General features: G+C 45.0%; 1 protein-coding gene across 1 annotated transcript in view; it reads left to right on the top strand.

Annotated features, from left to right (window-relative positions):
* FGD5 (FYVE, RhoGEF and PH domain containing 5) overlaps positions 1-17,746 on the top strand; it is a 173,244-nt gene that overhangs the window by 26,014 nt on the left and 129,484 nt on the right. The gene's annotated exons all lie outside the window — the stretch shown is intronic.

Here is a 17,746-nt window from a genome sequence, read left to right as displayed (position 1 = left end):
GCGCATGGTAAGCTCTCAAAAAATATTGATTGATTGAAGGACAGAAACATCACTACAAGCTGAATGCCAAGAGTCCATATGGCTTTTTAGGGCAGGTTTGGTGCTGATGAGGCCCCTTGGTAGCTTGAGACTGTACAAGCCTGGAACTACCTTGGTAGAGGTCCATTCTCATTACCAATGACCATAAGAAATCCTGGGCCATCCCCAGTCCTGAGGAGCTTGGAAAGACTAAAACTGTTCTGGAGATCCCTCCCAGATTCCGTAGTGGTAATAGTAGTCTTTAATGAATGCTGATTGGCCAGTCCGAGGAAGCCCCAGGAAAGCCCAGAGGAAACTAAACTCCTGAGCTTGCCAGAAAGTGACCAAAACTCCAGAGGTCCACAGTTCAACTTGCAGCATTAGACCTGCTTGCTGTCAGACAGCGGAAAGATCTTTACAAAAAAGAACACACAACTATCTGTTGTGGATGAATTTAGTTAAGTCTTATCTGTAAACAGGACAGATAGGACAGGTTGTTACATACATAGAAAGCAGAGAGTTTGTAGCCTCTACTCCAGTAAAATGGGAGTTGTTACTTATTTCACCCCAATAGGGATTTTTGAGTTGGAAGTTTGTTGGAGAAGAACTGTCTATACTGCTAGTATAGTTGCTATACTAGCACAGTCAGGGGGCAGGGGGGGTGCTGCAGGGATTGGAAGTTTATACTCAAGTTAGGACACTAGCATATTGTTTATAACTGGGGCCTGAGTCTATAAGATCATACAGTATATGGTATTTGTTAAGCGTTTCCTATGTGTCCAGCACAGTACTAAGCGCTTGGGTAGATACAAGATAAGTTGGACAACAGTCCATGTCCCATGTGGGGTTCACAGTCTTAATCCCCATTTTACAGATGAGGTAACTGAGGCGCAGAGAAGTTTAGGGAAGTTCCCAAGGTCACACAGCAGACAATGTGGTGGAGCTGGTATTCAAACTCAGGTCCTCTGACTCCCAGGCCCATGCTCTATCCACTAGGCCACGCTGCTTCTATTTTATTGGTATTTATTTCAGTAGCCTTGTATTTTTGCTATCCCTGAGCCTCCATCATTAGTTCTGTTGTGTTTTCAGCTGGCCCTTATTCCTTCTCCTCATAAGACCTCACAGTGAACAGCCACCCACCATCTACTGCAACAACTTAGATTTCAGTTGTTTATTTATAATGGCATTTATTAAGTGCTTACTATGTGCAAAGCGCTGTTCTAAGCGCCGGGGAGGTTACAAGGTGATCAGGTTGTCCCAGAGGAGGCTCACAGTCTTAATCCCCATTTAACAGATGAGGGAACTGAGGCCCAGAGAAGTGAAGTGACTTGCCCAAAGTCACACAGCTGACAATTGGCAGAGCTGGGATGCCAGTTGTTGATCAGATACCTCTGGAAAACTCAGAGTTCTTCTTGCTACCTCTCCAGAGGCATTCTGAATACAGTGAGCCTGTTTCTCTTTATCAATCAATCCATGATATTTTTTGAGTACTGACTGTACTAAGCTCCAGTGAGAGTAGAATGCAACAGAGTTGGTAGATGTGTTACCTTCCCACAAGGAGCGTACAGTCTAGAGGGGGAGACAAACAAAATAAATTACGTATATGTGCATAAGTGCCGTGGGGCTGAGGGTGGGGTGAATATCAAGAGGTTGAAAAGTACAGATCCTAATGCAAGGGCAACACAAGAAGGGAGGGGACTAGGGGAAATGAGTTGCTTAGTCGGGGAAGGCCGCTTGGAGGGGATGTGATTTTAATAGGACTTGGAAGCTAGGGAGAGGTGTATTCTGTCATATACAAAGTGGGAGGGAGGTCCAGGCCAGAGGGAGGATGTGGGCAAGGGGTCAGCCGTAAGATCACAGCAAGGTACAGCAAGTAGGCCAGTGCTATAGGAGTGAAATGCATAGACTGGGTTGAAGTAGAAAATCAGTGAGTCAAGGTGACAAAGGTGAGTTGATTGAGTGCTTCAAAGCCAGTGGTAAGGAGTTTCTGTTTGCAGAGATGATGGGCAACCACTGGAGCTTTCCGAGGAGAGGGGAGATGTGGACTGAACGATTTTTTAGAAAGTTGATCTGGACAGCACAATGAAGTAAGGACTGGATTGGGGAGAGACTGGAGGCAGAGAGGTCAGCAAGGAGGTTGAGGCAGTAGTCAAGGGAGGATAAGATAAGTGTTTAGATGCAGAGGACAGGGCAGGTCCCAGGGATGTTGTGGACGTAAATACGATTGATGATGACATAGAACAGACAGAAGTTGGTGATGGATTGAATATGGGGGTTGAATGAGAGAGATGATTTAAGCCTAATGCCAACAAAGTTTAGTGGCTTTTTCCCTCAACGTTTTCAATCATGCTCGTGTCTCCCTTCTAAAAAAAAAAAAAACCTCCCATGACCCCACAGTTTCCTCCAGTTATCACCCTATCTCCCTCCTACCATTCCTCTCCAAACTCCTCAAGCAAGTTGTCTACACCTGCTGTTTCCACTTTCCTCCAATTCTTTCCTCGACCCCCTCCAATCTGGCTTCCAACGCCTTCACTCCATAGATACTGCCTTATTAAAGGTCACCAATGATCTCCTTTTTCTAAGTCCAACAGCCTCTACTCCTTCCTAATCCTCCTTGACCGCTCAGCTACCTTCAATACTGTTGACCACCCCCTTCTCGAAACAGCGGCATGGCATAGTCGATAAAGCACAGACCTGGGAGTCAGAAGGTTCTAATCCCAGCTCTGCCACTTGTCTGCTATGTGACCTTGGGCAAGTCACTTCACTTCTCTTGGCCTCAGTTTCCTCATCTGTAAAATGGGGATTGAGGCTGTAAGCCCCACATGGGACAGAGACTGTGTCCAACCCTATTTCCTTGTATCCACCCCAGCACTTAGTACAGTGCCTGGTACACAGTAAGTGCTTAACAAATACCAGAATTATTATTATTATTAATTATTATTATCATTATTATTATCCAACCTTGGCTTCACTCACACTGTCTCTCCTAGTTCTCCTATCTCTCTGGCCGGTCATGCTCAGTCTCTTTTGTGGACCCCTCCTCTGCTTCCCACCCCCTAACTGTGGGAGTTCCTCAAGGCTTAGTTCTGGGTCCCCTTCTATTCTCCATCTACACTCAGTCCCTTAGAGAACTCACTCACTCCCGTGGCTTTAACTACCATCTTGATGTGGATGTTTCCCAAATCTACCTCTCCAAACCTGACCTCTCTCCATCTCTGCAGTCTTCAGGGCATCTCTACCTAGATGTCCCACCGACACCTCAAAGCTTAAATGTCCAAAACAGAGCTCCTTATCTTCCCACCCAAACCCTGTCCTTTCCCTGACTGTCCCATCGCTGTAGACAGCACCACCATCCTCCCTGTCTCACAAGCCTGTAAACTTGGCGTTATCCTTGACTCATCTCTCTCATTCAACCCACACATTTGATCTTTCACCAAATCCTATCGGTCCAACCTTCATTCTTGTCTTGTCTTATGCTGTCGAGTCGTCTCAAAGCATCACTACATCTGCCTTTTCCTCTCCATCCAAATTGCTGCCACATTAATTGAAGAACTTATACTATCCTGCCTTGATTACCACATCAGCTTTCTTGCTGACCTCCCTCCCTCTGTCTCTCCCCACTACAGTCCATACTTCACTCGGCTGCCTGGATCATTTATCTACAAAATCATTCAGTCCACATTTCCCCACTCCCCAACAACTTCCAGTGGTTGCCCATCCACCTCTGCATCAAACAGAAACTCCTTACCATAGGCTTTAAAGCATTCAATTATCTTGCCCCCTTCCTACCTTACCTCCCTGATTTCCTACTACAACCCAACACATAAAATTTGCTTCTCTAATCCCAGCCTAATCACTGTACCTCGATCTCATCTATTTCACTGCCCGATCTCATCTATTTCACCGCCAACCTCTTGCCCGCATTCTGCCTCTGGCCTGAAACATCTTTCCTCTTCTTACCCAACAGACGATCACTCTCCCCACCTTCGAAGCCTTACTAAAAGCACAGCTCCTCCAAGAGGCCTTACCTGACTCAACCCTCATTTTCCTCTTTTCCCACTCCCTTTTGTGTCACCCTAGCACTAGGATTTGCACCCTTTATTCATCCCTCCCTCAGGCCCCCAAGACTTATGTACATACCTGTAATTTATATTAATGACCCTCATTCATTGTGGTCAGGGAAAATGACTCTATTTTATTGTACTCTCCCAAGTGCTTAGTATAGTGCTCTGCACACAGTAAGTGTTCAAAAAATGTGATTGATTTAGAAACTTCTTATTGCCCCTCCTATGTTCAACTGAGGTGTAGAGGACCTGTAATGACAGATTCTGGTAAACCTCACTTCCAGTATCCTGACATCTAAATCAGGCCAACAAAAGAGAGTCAGGTGTATGGGTTATATGCTGTCAAATGTTTAGGATTATGTTGATAGTTCAGGGTACTCTAAGGCTATTAAAACCACATGAATGCTTTGAATTTCAGCATGTTTATGACCTTCCTGTGGAAGTCTGTTATTTCTAGGGGAAGGCCAATCAATACTGGTTCAGGAAGTCTCAAGGTCAGGTTTGAACATGCTATTTCAGAAAGGTCCTATGCATGCTGTTTCTTCTGTTGAGGGAAATCTTGAGTAATTGAGACACATTCCCTTACCCTTTCCCTCATCCTCTTCCCTTGCCCTCTTTTTCTCCTTTCTCGTTCTTATGTCATCACCTGAATCCTTGCTCTTTCCCTCCTGCTGTTCCTCATCCTCTTCCTTTCCCAATTTGAGACAACTGTACATTTTATGGAGTCGTACTTGGAATGCATGACTGAGTTAACTGTTGATGTTGCATTGAATGAAAACCATGATGTGGTGGTCCGAAGCACGCAATCAAAAGTCAATCTAGAGAGGAAAAACAAGAAAGCCCAGGGTAGAAGTCCCTTGTAGCATAAAACCCTGACAATGTCCTCTTCCTAACAGATTTTGAACTACTGAAATGAAGCTGCAATAAACTGCCAATTATCTGGCTGTGGTTTATCTGTGTTGAGAATTATCCGTATCCTTCCTGCTGCGAAGGTGGGAAAAGGCACCAAGCCGAGAGGTGATTAGACTTTGCCGTGCAGATCTTGTGGGAAAGGTATGAGGTTTTTTGGCTTGGGCACGCCACCTGAGTGGCAAACACAGTGGCATGCCTGAAATGAAAATCCTCCAACCTTTCCCGTGAGAGGCATTTTTTGATTACGTATGCTTTTTGGTTTTCTGATTCACCTGAGCCAGGTGTTGATCCGGATAATTGAGGGTTTATTGTCCTGAAATTTCATTTGTTAAATTACTCTGCCCCTTTTTCATAACCTTATAGGATGGGTGTGGGTGTGAATGGAAGATGGAAAATCCAAGCTTCCAAAATCCTCAGGCACCCCAAATTCATGACCCAGTGCAGAGTCCAACTGTGGGCTCAGAGCCCCCGCTCCAAATTCCTAATCTGAGTCAGGGATGCTGCTCCCCTAAATGGATCCTCCTGTCCTTCATTTCCAGGTAAGGTGGGCATTCATCCATTTTCGTTCAATCTGGTTTTCCAGGCTGGTTTTTGGCTCTTCATTCAGCTTTATTCTGGAAAGCCCGATTGTTAGCTGTTGTGTCTTTTGGTATGACTATGGCACTGGATGGTTTTATGGCTATTAAAAACAATTTCAGCACCCATTCTCCCTCCACCACAGCTCCTGTGAGTCGAGGCCTGTGGCTCGGAAGCAGTGCCCTGGCTTGGAGGGATATAGGAGGGGAACACAAAGGCACGTATGATATCATTATGTAATATTGCATGCCCAGTGTGATGTATGTGACATCACTTGCATCTCTGTGTCTGGTATTTTTGAATGCCATTTGTCTCCCAGCAACCAACCTCCTCAGATCACCCTCATCCCATCATTGGCTCATCAGCATTTAACCCAGAATCTATGTATGCCCACCTATCCCCAGAAATCTGTGTGTCTGTATCCATGTTCCAAGAACTTCGTTACCCTGAAAAACACACTAAAATGGAGTTTCAATACCCACCATGGGCAAATGTCAGTGACACGTATTGTTCCTCACAAAAATGATGGCAGCTTGCACTCAAGCCTTTCGCGAATACATATGTCTAGAACTGTAGACTTCCTAATGAGCTGGTGGGCAACTTCAATTTCTCCCCATTGGTTTTTCAGCTTGATTGTTCAGCATATCCTGGCTTCAATATTCATTCCTTCACTGTTGATATCTTTATATCTATCTGTAGCTTGGGAGACTGCCTATATTTTTTTTTTTGATGAATGAACCAGTTCAAAGCTTTCATTAAGTTTCAAGGAATGGAATTGGAAAATTCCAGAAATTATTAACATCTTGAAACCATCACTGTTTAATGTGTGTGATTACTGTGCTCATTGAAATTGACTGATGAGTAGATTCACTTTTTAATTTTCTAGCTTAAGAAAAGGCCATCTGCAGAAATTTTAAACCAATAAATTTTAATTAAATGCAATAAAGTTTATAGAAAGGGAACCAAAGTATAAAAGCATGTTAGAAGTACATCTTATTTTACGATTACTGTGGTGAGGACTGGGCTTGGAATATTTGTCCTTTTAGGGCAGTAATGGAGACAGTCCCCCAAATTTAGTATTAGCACATTAGAGCCTCGTCCGAAAAACTCCAGGGTTTTGGGGGCATGTAGAAGTATTAAGAGTAATAGCATTTATTGAGCACCCACATGGTACAGTGCATTGTATTAAGCTCTATAGCAAAGAAGTGACACATTTGACTCCCCACAAGGAGCTTACACTCAATGGTAGACAGACATAAAAATATTTCTAAATAGGGGAAACAAAATAATTAAATGTACAGTTGAAAAAGAGAATATGCATAAGTACTGAGGATGAACATAAGCAGATATATGTGCTGGAGGTGGCTAATGAGTTTATATGACATGGGATGCTGAGAATTAGGACTGGGGTCATAACCTTGGGGGAGGACGAGGTTTCGGTGGGAAGATAAGGAGCTCCGTTTTGGACATGTCACAGAGACAATACAACTGAGTTGATAGACACATTAGTCTCTCAAGAGGACTTACAGTCTAGAGGGCTTTGAAGGTAAAGAGAGTGGTGGTCTGTCTTATGACAGGGGAGGGAATTTCAGGGCAGAAGGAGGACATGGGCAAAGGATCAGCAGTGAGGTACACGAGATCAAGGTACAGTGAGTAGGGTGGTGTGACCAGAGCAGGGTGGGTTGGGTTGTAGTAGAACAGCGAGTTAAGATCCTCTTTACCCCAGTCCTAATTCTGCACTGGAAACATCAGCATGTTCTTCCAGAGATGGACATCGATTACAGTGGAATAAACTATCCTTTTGTTTTGTATTTTTTTCTTGGTCTTGGCTTTTTTTAATAATATGAATCCATGGTCCACACTGAGCTCAGTAAAAATAAATGTTTTCTGCCTCATGGAGAAGGACTTGAAACAGGGTGTATGGATTGGTTCTATGGAAGAATGTATTAGCAAAGAGGAGGGGCAGGCTTACTCATCGAGGGAAAGGGACTAAACATAGCCCACTTAGTGCTTAAAAGAAAGGACTGACCGACCAACACTACCAAGAGTATGCAGTTTGGGTTCTGCTATGGAAATGGAAACTCCTGACCAGTGACTTCAAGGTTATTCTCATCTTATATATTTCGTCTCTTTACCTTCCAATTACCAGCTCACACTCTTCTCTCCCTGCACCCCAAAAGTTCACTTTCTAAATATACCTCACACCCAGCTCTCTTGTCTCCAATTTCTTGATCATACAGTTCCCCCTTTCTGGAAGAAGTTAAAATCCTCCAAGTCACAGATCTCCCTGATCTTCAAAGTCCTCCTTAATTCCCCCCTCCTCCAAGAAGTCTCCATTCCCACCCCTCCCCACCCCCAAGACATGTCAACAGAATGGACACCTTTAGCTCTATTAATAAATTAATAATATTTAATGAAAGTTTAGTCTATGTAGCATACTGAACTAACCACTTGGGAGGTACAATGAAAGTAGAGGACATGATTTCTGCTCACAAAGCGCTAACAATCTAAAGGGGGAGACAGGCATAAAATTTAAAAATAGAAGGAAGAAATGTCCTAGCATTATACACATTCTCAGCCTTCAACTGTATATTCAGTTATTTATTTTAGCTCTCATCCTGATATATTTGTGCATATATATCTGCTGGATCTTTGTTCTTCCTCTTGTTCCCACTATTTGTGAGTAATTTGTCTGTCTGTCTTCCCATTAAATTGTAATCCCCAAGAGGATAGGAACAATGCTTCTTTTTAATTCCACCAAGCACTTAAAACAGTACTCTGCATGCATTTATTTATCATAATCAATCAATGGTATTCCTTTCTACTCTATGCAGAGCACTCTACTGGGCACTTGGGGGGGTACAGTAGAATGAGTAGACCTAATGCCTGCCCTAAAATAAATTACAGATAAAAAGAAGGCAAAGTACCCACTTGGTGGGTGGGGGGGGGGGGGGGAAATACGAGGTAATGAGGTTGTCCCACATGGGGCTCACAGTCTTCATCCCCATTTTACAGATGAGGGAACTGAGGCCCAGAGAAGTTAAGCGACTTGCCTAAAGTCACACAGCAGACCAGTGGTGGAGACAGGATTAGAACCCACTACCTCTGCCTCCCAAGCCCAGGCTCTTTCCACTGAGCCACGCTGCTGGCAGTTGGAGGATTACAAAGTGGGGAAATGAGAGATATGAATCAGGGAAGTCCTTCTACAAGAGATGTGATTTCCAAAGAGTTTTGAAGATGGGGAGAGCCGTGGTCTGTCAGATTGAATGGGAAATGAGTTCCAATCAATACCATTTTTTGAGTGCCTACTCTGTGTGGAGCAATCTGTGATGGTATTTATTGAGCACTCACTGTGCAGAGCACTGTACTTAGTTTACATCATCAGTAAATATTGTCAATAATGTTGATGACAATGAGGTGAGTTTGAAGGGAAGGGGACGATTTGTCATGGTTTCAGAAGTGAGACAAGATGAATGCAGAGGAATGATAAAGGAATGTCCTGTTTGCTCTTTTGCATAAAACAAATGAAGTGGCTGCATTTGAAGGAATCTGAAGTTCCTCCTTATCACTGCCACTGTCCGTAAGACGTTTGAATTAGAGGTGCCTTTAAGTTGTTGTTGATTTCTGAGACATTAGAAATGTGAATAAAGCAATTGTTTTGAGTAATCAACTCCCTTTGGCGTGTCCTCTGTTTCCTGTTCCAGTGTTTTACTACCGGGAAGTTCTTCCTGATGTCTCAGTTAAGTCCTTTCTGATGGAAACGTTTCTCATTTCCTCATTATTCTGTCCTTGGAGAGATGGAAAACACCTTAACGATCAGCCTTCTGACATGTGATGAGGATTCACTCCCACCACAGCTTGTAGCTGCTCTTGTGTTCCCCAAGTCACTCTCCACACTGCCTTCTCCTGGAGGGGCCCAGGGGCAGCCTGTTGCTCTGTCTCATGCCGAGCTCTGACCCTTTTGTGCTGTTTCTGTCCTGTGGGCAAGGACCCTGTCTACCAACTATTAAATTTTACTCTCCCAAGCACTTTGCACACAGTAAGTGCTCAGTAAATACGATTGAGGGTGGGAGCCCTCACCTCCATCTTTGCCACTGGTTTTCTTAGCTGGCTTGCTGTCATCAAGACTCGGTCTGCCACTCAGTCAGTCTCTTCGAGGAGGTTGTGTGAAGAGCTCGGGATGAAGTATCTGTTTTTGTTTTTAAGTTGTAATGGCATTTTTAAGAGGTTACTACATACCAAGCACTGTACTAAGCACTGGGGTGGATAAAGGTAATCAGTTGGACACAGTCTCTGTCTGTCACGGAGCTTACAGTTGAAATAAGAGGAAGAACAGGCTGTGAATCCCCATTTTACAGTTGAAGAAACCAAGGTCCAGAAATGTGAAGTGACTCTCCCAAGGTCACACAGAAAGCAACTGGCAGAGCTGGCATTAGAACCCAGGTCCTCTGTGGTTTTTTCCACCAGGCCACGCTGCTTCTGCTACCTAGTGATCTCTGAAAGATGGCTGCAAAGTCAGTCTGGCCTGCACAGGGTATCAAACCGCACTGGGCAGTAGACTTCACCTCCTGAACCAGTAGCACCAGGGAGGGTAGGTTTTCTTCTGAGTGCTGATGGCCAGAATTCCCAGAAAGGGGTGTCATTGCACAGGGACACACGTCTCTGAGAGATGGCTCATTCACTACGGGAGAGGGTCAGACTGAGCTCTTAGCCCTAGCTGCTTGGTCTCCAACATCTGCTGCACCAAGCAAGCTGTACTCACTTTTTCTTTGGTACCATCCTGATCCTTTTCCCTCAGTACCAAACCAAAATGCTCTCCCTTCTGGCCTCTCAGAAGGAACCTGCTCTGAGATGCTTCCCAAGGGAAGTCAGTGCAGGGATCAGCTTTGGGTGAGTGGGTAGAGGTTTCCCACAGATAGGCACGGAATAGAAATTTGGGTGCTTCTCAAACCCGGGGCCAGGCTCCACTCATGGATCCTTCCTTTTCTAGAATGTATTGAGAGAGAAATGGTATGTTTGAGGTTCAGAAACTCCCCTCTTGGCCTTTCCCATTTAACAAGACTCTGTAATGCTGCCAAGACCAATAAAGGCACAACTGCTTCTATGACTTAGAAAGGGGAAAGTTGCAAATCAAATCCCCTACTTTATGCTTTGCTGTCCATTCCAAGTTGCTTGTGCTGTACGATGCACTCGCTCTCGTTCTTGTTGCTAGAGTCAGGCTTTCAGAGAGCCAGTGAGGGTTAATGTAAAGCTGCCTTAATATTGGCTTCTCTGTGACGGGCACAAATCAGTTGCATTTTACGGACCAATTAATGATCCATTAGATGGGGATGGTGTATTTAAGGCATATTGTCCATAGGCCAGGTCACCTCTAAAAAGGACAGCAAATAAGAGCTCCTTTTCAGTTTATTTGTATTAATTCAGTGCTGTCTTCCTTCGAAAGCTTCAATCAGGACACATGCCCTCCTGGGCACATTTTCACAGTACTAGAATATTAAGCAGGGCTCCTGGGGAGATCTTCAGTGACTTATTCTTCCATATACAATTAACATCTGAATCAGAATAGGTTCTCCTCTCTGCCAACTCCGACCTTTTGTGAAATTGCTTGCTTGGGCATGTTACTTAATGTCTTTGTGCCTCAGTTTCCTCAATTGTAAAGTGGGGATTAAATCCTACTCCCTCCTACTTAGACTGTGAGCCACAAGTGGGACAGGGACTGTGTCCAACCTGATGAACTTGTATTTACCCCAGAGTTTAGAACAGTGCTCGACACACAGTAAGCACTTAACAAATACCATTAAGAAAAAATCTGGGTTTGCCAATTCTCCCCATTAGACTGTAAGTTCCTCAAGGACAGGGAACATACTTTCTATTTAAATTGTATAGCCTGCCAGTAGGGGGCTCAAATTAACACAGATAACGGTGATGGTGAGATGTTCTTGGTGGTCCCCTAGAATTCAGAGACCTGGGTGAAAGGCTGGGTATTTGGGAGCAGCCCTCTATTTTTAGTATTGATGTGGCTTTCAGGGGCAACACAAACATTTAAAAGACTACCTGATCAGTGTGACCAGGCATCCCAGTTTTCTAGGACTGCCTGATTGGGGGGGAAAACAAGTTATTGTTGCCAACGGAGCTCCATTGAAACTATCTAGGCAGTGTGGCCTAGTGGAAAGAGCATGGGTCTGGGAGTCAGAGGACCTGGGATCTAATCCCAGCTTCGACGTTTTCCTGTTGTATGACTGTAGGCAAGTGGCTTAACTTCCCTGTGCCTCAGTTTCCTCATCTGTAAAATGAGGGCTCAGTGCCTGTATTCTCTCTCTCTTAGATTGTGAGCCCCATGTAGGGCAGAGAGAGTATCTAACCTTAATATCTTGTATCTACCCCAGTGCTTAGTACAGTGCTTGGCACATAGTAAGTGCTTAACCCACAAATATTATTATTACTATTATTGCTATTAATAGTGCTCTTATTATTATTACTATTATTATTATTAGGCAGGTGTTTTCCTCTTCCATTGAGCCAACAATTCTCAAACGTTGTAGTCTCTTGATCTATTCAAGAGTTCTCCTTTCTCAGTCTTCTGGGGACCCCTGTTGCCAATGGCATGTCACATACACTGCCTCACACACATACATCTTCAGGCATAGCCTCACTTGGTTTCCATTACTTATATTAGCCATATCTTTAAATGACAAACTCCTCTATGGCATTAAGATGGCTTGGAATTGTCAGTTTTAGGGCTTCATTTCTCCCTAGGTGGCTAGGGAGCATGCACGTGTATACACGCACACACGCACACACACGTTATGGGGAACGCTGGAGGGGTCTATTGCTCCCATTTTCAGCTTGAGTTGGGACCACTGAGGCCAAGGCCAAGAGAGAGAGCCATGGCTAAGAGCTCTGTCATCAGCCCCCTTCTGAGAAGGGTGGGGCCAAAAAGCTGTGGGGGAGGCGCTAATGGTTTTGCCTCCACTGTTCCAGTTCCATGGGGATGATAACCCTCTTTGTCCCTTTAGATTTGGCAGCCCTGTGTGTGGGGGAAGTTGTGGAGTGACCTATTCTAGAGATAGTTAAGAATGGGATGTCTCTCTGGAAGGTGGTGCCATCCTGCCTGAAGAGAGATGGACAAGAAGGCTAATTCTAGAGGTGATGAAAGCCCTGTGATTCTATTTCTTTGTTCCCTTGTATTGATGGATCATCCCTAACCATGCCTCGGGTAAAATGTTCTTTTCCCTAGTTTCTTGGGGTGACTGCCAAGTGTCCTAGTGGGCAGCATTTAGTAGAGTGTTGGTTCATATGTGCTGATTTGTCGTGGATAAACTGCCGTATCCCCTAGTAACTGCGGTGGGTACTGGGCAATTACTCAGTTTGCCCAATAGTTAAAGCACCCTGAATGATGGGTGATGCAACTGCAAGCAAGTTGCCTCAGTTATCTTTTTGGTAAAGTCGGGGTGAGGATATTGATCTAAGTCAAAAGTATGGTGAAAATGCTTGCAAAGGTGTATAGAGATCTCTTCTGTAAGTGGTCAAAGAAAAATGGCTGTTGTGATGGGCCATTTACAACATAAATATTTGTCCCTTCAAAGTTGCGGGTACGTTATGGATGTGCTATCACCCTACTTCAGATCACTCTCAAAGGGAGCCTGTATGCTTTAGAGTTAAATGAAGCTAGGGCTTCATTATTAAATTACAGCGTATGGAGGAGTAAAATGTGATAATGTGAATAATTCAAAGCTTTCAGCCAGATAACAGAAGGAAATTAACTGGCTTACTCAAGGAGAGAGTTATGGTCAAAGATAAGATTTCTCAAAAGATAGTGAGGGATGCTGGGAGGATTGTGAATATTCTCCATTCCTAGTTAGCCAGAGGAGAAAAGATTCTAAGGGCTTATTTTTTTAATTTTTCATGAGATCAGAAGAGTCATAGTGAGTGCTAAGGCTGGGTAGAGGCTTTTTTGTTAACCTTTCAGCACTGACTTCACCATCCCAATCCTCTCCTCAACAGTCCTGAAGCAGAGCGCACCTTTCTGGAGAGTACTTATTCAGTTGGCTGAGCAAGTCTTCTCTGTCAGTATTTCTTTCTGTCAATGAGAAAAGTTTCAGTGCTAGGCGCACCTAGAGCCTGACACAATTCTCAATCCCAGTTCCACCATAGGTCTGCTATGTGACCTGGGGCAACTCAACTTCTCTGGGCCTCAGTTACGTCATCTATAAAGTGGGGATTAAGAGTGTGAGCCCCATGTGAGACAGGGACGGTGTCCAACCTGATTAACTTGTATTTGCCCCGGCGCTTACAACAGAGCTTGGCACATAGTAAGCCCTGAACAAGTACCATTAATTATTAAGAATTGGGAGAGTGGAGAGGGGTTGGTGGTGGGGAGCGGGGGGATGGAAAGAGATTCCAACCTTTTCTACCCCTTTCCACACTTTCTCTTGATGCACACATCCACACCCTCAACTCCACCCTCCTCACTGAACTCATCTCCCTCGCTCTCCTGTCCCTCTGTCGACCTCCTACCACCAAATTGCAGCCATGAATCACCTCCACAGTATGTTTCCTCTGTTCTTGTTCTTAAGCTGTGAAGCGCTGCTGGTGGAAATCCAGATTCCAGGCTGACCTCATCCATCTCAAACTCATCCTCACCTGCTATAACTCTGCCCTCTCCTCTTCCCAGCAACAATACTTCTCCATCCTTATTAAATTCCATGCTCATTGCCTATGTCAGCTGTTTCACACTTTTACCTCCCTCCTCAAAACCCCAGCTTCCCCCATCTCTTGGCCCTAATAACTTGGCTTCTTATTTCATCGAAATAAATGAAATTATCAGGCGTGAGCTCACTAAAATCTGCCCAAAGCCACACAGCTGTTAAGTGGCACAGCCGGGATTAGAACCCATTACCACTCACCACTCTCCTCCTCCTCCCATTCTGGTTCCCTCATGCTCTTGTTTCTTTTTTCCATCCACCCCCTCCCCACCCTCTGTTACCTTGAACCCACCGGCCTTTTTTGAAAAAAAAAAATCTCGTGTCCCCTCTGTCCTTGCTTCCATTCCCATCCTTTCAGCTCCAACCATGTTTCTTACTTGCCTCTCTCCACTGGCCCGTAGCTTTAAGGAATGGATGTGGTGCAGGAGGAAGGAGGCAGGATCAGGGCATAAGGAGACAGGGTAGGGGATTAGGACTAGCACCACAAGGATGAGGACAAAGGGAAGGAAGGACAAGTTTTAAACATAAAGGCAGATGTGTCCATGATTCAGTATTGGGGGACAGGCAAGGCACATTTGGGGAGATGGGGGGTGGTGTGGTGGAGTCTCTCCAAAGCCTAAGAGGGAAGGCATGTTTTCAAAGAAGATGGGCAGGGCAATGGGGTCAGGGGGAATGTGGGGGAAGTAAAGAAAAAACTGCTTTTCTGGATGCCAGCCAACCGCCTTTCTTACCAAAAGTGGCAGCAACACCTGACCAGTGTGTTCGTCTGACTCGTGTGTTCCTCACCAAGTCCCAGAGAAGTGGGAAGGGAACCAAGATTACATTTCCCATCTTACCCAGAGAGGGAAAGAGCCTTTCCCTGTGTCACAGAGCAAGTCCTTGGCACAGCCTATCCTCTCCATGTTTAGCTGCCAGACCAGAAAATAGTGAGTGGTTGAAACAATTCTCTTGGCAGATATCCAGCAGGCATGGCCAACTAGGGTAGGGATGTAAGCATTTCTGTTTGCCACCCAGATCGGGGCCAACATATCGCCAAAATCCAACTGCATTATCATTCAGGATGTAGGAGGAAATTCATCCCAGCCTGCGAATTGGCCATGCTTTGGAACACCCGTGGGCAATGCTTCCACCCTGAAGATGAATGCTGATCCATACTTCATGCTGCTGCCTGGATTATCTTTGTCCAGAAACGCTCTGGACATATTACTCCCCTCCTCAAAAACCTCCAATGGCTACCGATCAATCTGCGCATCAGGCAGAAACTCCTCACCCTGGGCTTCAAGGCTCTCCATCACCTCGCCCCCTCCTACCTCACCTCCCTTCTCTCCTTCTACTGCCCAGCCCGCACCCTCCGCTCCTCCACCACTAATCTCCTCACTGTACCTCGCTCTCGCCTGTCCCGCCATCGACCCCCGGCCCACGTCATCCCCCGGGCCTGGAATGCCCTCCCTCTGCCCATCCGCCAAGCTAGCTCTCTTCCTCCCTTCAAGGCCCTGCTGAGAGCTCACCTCCTCCAGGAGGCCTTCCCAGACTGAGCCCCTTCTTTCCTCTCCCCCTCGTCCCCCTCTCCATCCCCCCGTCTTACCTCCTTCCCTTCCACACAGCACCTGTATATATGTATATATGGTTGTATATATTTATTACTCTATTTATTTATTTATTTATTTATTTTACTTGTACATTTCTATCCTACTTATTTTATTTTGTTGGTATGTTTGGTTCTGTTCTCTGTCTCCCCCTTTTAGACTGTGAGCCCACTGTTGGGTAGGGACTGTCTCTATGTGATGCCAATTTGTACTTCCCAAGCGCTTAGTACAGTGCTCTGCACATAGTAAGCGCTCAATAAATACGATTGATTGATTGATTGATTGATTGCTGATCAATGCTCTTGCAGGCATGAGCAAGTAATGGCCTTTTAATTAGGAAAAATAGACTTGCCATGTTTTCAGGGTTCCACAGAGAAATCCCATCTCCCAAAGACTCCCTTGGGTTTGGGTTCAGCAGCTGTATGCCCAGACCAAATAATGATGCTGGCTCTGGATTTGAGTCTACGATGCTTGGGGAACAGTGCCTCCCTGTTCTCGGCTGGAGTCAAGTGGGTTGGGTTGCACTTGAAAACCCTTTCCAAGGCCAGGGGGAATAGCACATTGACATGAAACCATGAAACCTCACATCATTTTTTTTTCAGTTTTGCTGCAGCCTTCTTTTTTTCAAGAATCCATGTCTTAGTGATTGAGTCGTTTCCAAAAGGAAACAAAGAAGAAGTCATCCCCTTGGCCAAAAAGAGAAACAAAAGGCTATTGGGGACTCTACACAAGGTCCCAGCTTTATACCCTGTGGGCCTTGTTATCAGTGAGTTGGCCTTTGAACACAACGATAATGTTTTGTCTTCTCAGCTGTGAGAGCCAGGGCTTCGAACCAGTAACCCGGGCATGAGGGAGGGTGGTTGAGGGGTGGAAAAAGGGCCTCAAACAAACTTTGGGAGGGAACTGTTATTCATAACCTTTCAATGACTTCCAGATCCAGTTGGCAGGACTTCCTTGGACAAAAGAGGCCATGGTCTGCCTTCCAGGGTTGCTTTCTCAGCCAGCTTTGACTCAAAAGTGGCATTCTTACCAAGAGGGGAAACTTCAGCATTGGTGCCCAGCTGATGGGGTGGGATTTCTTTCTTTTGCTATAGAGGGAGAGATCATCATCTCTGACTGGGTTGGTCCTTCAAGAAGTAGTGGGGATAATTGGGGTCATTTTTTTAAAAAAACAGCCCCCAGGAATCCAAGATCAGGAGGGAGCAGATGGAGAAGGCATCCCTTTTGCAGGGTTCCTCAGCTGGATCTCACTAATTGGGAGCTCATTGGGTTTCCTTTCCTCATGCTATCCCCATTGTTGGACATGTTATTGGCAGAGTTTGTCCTTTGGAGTCAGACTGTGATGTGATCCATCGCACCAAGTCTGCATTTCATGTACCAACACTTCATGTTCTCCAAATCAGAAGAAAGCAGCTTTAGCTTATTTCTTCAGCTCTAGATCTCCATTTGATAACACAGTGGGCAGGGAACGTGCCTACCAACTCTGTTGTACTGTGCCTTCCTAAGTGCTTAATACAGTGATCTGCATGCACATAGCAAGTGCTCAATAATATCCTTGATGATGATGTTTGCTCAGGGGTTCTCTCATCAGCAGCAACATTATTAAGCATCTATCTGAACATGGCATTGTTTCAGGTGTTGCAGAAAGTGAATTAGAGAGATAGGATCCTTGGCCTCTAGCAGGTTACATTTTAAGAGAGATAACAAAGACTCACACAGACATAAAGAGGGCTTACCGACATCTTAATCAATTTGAGAAAATACAGGAGTGAATAAAGTGGTGGTCAAATGGAGAGTAGATAAGAGAGATTGGAATTTGCATATCGAGATAAGGTGAAGTCGCTAACTCTCGTCCAGTCAAAAGGGAAGTCTTCCTATAGGAGGT

This window comes from Tachyglossus aculeatus, chromosome X1 (assembly GCF_015852505.1).
Source record: "Tachyglossus aculeatus isolate mTacAcu1 chromosome X1, mTacAcu1.pri, whole genome shotgun sequence".
Taxonomy (NCBI): domain Eukaryota; kingdom Metazoa; phylum Chordata; class Mammalia; order Monotremata; family Tachyglossidae; genus Tachyglossus; species Tachyglossus aculeatus.
Note: the sequence above shows the minus strand (reverse complement) of the source record. Positions and strands in the feature narration are given on the sequence as shown.